The following is a 1,385-nucleotide window of genomic DNA, read 5'->3' as shown; positions in this document are numbered from 1 at the left end:
GGGGGGGGGGGGGGGGGGGGGGGTTGTTGTTGTTTTTTTGCGTTTTCCCCCAATCCTCATTACCCTAATGTACCTCGGGGTTTTTTTTTGTTTGTTTTTTTTTTGTGCGTTTTCCCTCAGTTGTCATTACCCTAATTCACTTGATATTTTTTTTGCATTTCTTGCCAATTGTCACTACCCTAATGCACCTCAATGTTTTGTGCATTTCCCCTCAATTACTGTAATGCACCCTTTTTTTTCTTCCTCAATTCTCATTACCCTAATACACCTGATATTTTTTTCTTTGCGTTTCTTGCCAATTGTCATTACCCTAATACACCTCTTTTTGTGGCATTTTTCTTAAATTCTCATACTATACATTAGAATAATGCACCTGATAAATTTTTTCCCCCTATTTCTCCTTACCGTAATACACGTGATATGTTTTTTTATTTTGTTTGTGGTGCTGTTGTTTTGATCTAAATTGACCAGGCAATACACCTGACATCTGTTGTGTAATAAATTATCATCATGAATGTAATGCCAGAAAATCTCAATGGTCTTAAATTATAGTATGTTCTTGACAGGGTTTGCGAGGTTTACCCGTTTAGAGGCTTGAAAGGCTTTACGCTCTCAATGATTCAAACACTTCAAGGAGCTGTTGAAGCTACAGGCTCTGTCCGGGAACTACAAGTACGCATGTGATCGAGCATATAATTTGAACTATAAATGGCAAGACTGCTTTACGACACAAATATCTGCCTATATTATTAAAGGTGCATATGCTGTTCAGGTCTGTAACGGTACAGAAACAAGCTACAGTAATATAAAGAGCGCTGAACTGTATCCATTTCATTTCTGAGTGGTCTCCGATGCGGAAAACGTTTGCTGCAGACTGAATGCAAGATCCTCCCTGCCATGCTCTCTTCAGTTTGGAGCGGTGCTAAGTTTATGGTCTTGGTTGCCAAAATAACATTCATCCTTGAATACTTTTAGGTTACCTAATGGCACTGCTGCAGTCAATTTCATTGCTTATGAGGGATGATTTTGCACCCAAAACTCTAGTGCATGAAAATCTCCTTTGGATTTACAAATCGCTTTAGTTTTTTTTTTTGGAAGGTCCATATTTTACCCCCTCCCTCCCAAAGAGAAAAAGCTATTTTCATTTTGAGTTGATTTTTAAATCACCTTTTCTGTGTCTATAAAGATAATACTGTTTTGCAATTGAAATATAAATCGGATGCTCTTTATAGGATTTCCTGATCTTTCGGATGTAACTTTTCTGGTGAACCATTTAACTGCGCTGCGAGTTCTGTAATGTACAGCCATCATTACAAACACGCTTGATGCTACCATAGATGTACTTCTTTGAAAAGATCAGCATTTCAGCACTATAATAGGGTTTT

At 37.8% G+C, this 1,385-nt stretch overlaps 1 long non-coding RNA gene across 1 annotated transcript in view; it reads right to left on the bottom strand.

Annotated features, from left to right (window-relative positions):
* The window catches only part of LOC107691818 (uncharacterized), a 3,485-nt gene extending 2,106 nt beyond the window's left edge, over window positions 1-1,379 (bottom strand). Inside the window, exon 1 of the long non-coding RNA XR_001634581.1 lies at window positions 74-1,379. This is a non-coding gene — a long non-coding RNA (uncharacterized LOC107691818). The remainder of the gene's footprint in view (window positions 1-73) is intronic.
* Window positions 1,380-1,385: the final 6 nt, after the last annotated feature.

This window comes from Sinocyclocheilus anshuiensis, unplaced genomic scaffold, assembly GCF_001515605.1.
Source record: "Sinocyclocheilus anshuiensis isolate Anshui unplaced genomic scaffold, SAMN03320099.WGS_v1.1 scaffold206, whole genome shotgun sequence".
Classification (NCBI taxonomy): Eukaryota; Metazoa; Chordata; class Actinopteri; order Cypriniformes; family Cyprinidae; genus Sinocyclocheilus; species Sinocyclocheilus anshuiensis.
Note: the sequence above shows the minus strand (reverse complement) of the source record. Positions and strands in the feature narration are given on the sequence as shown.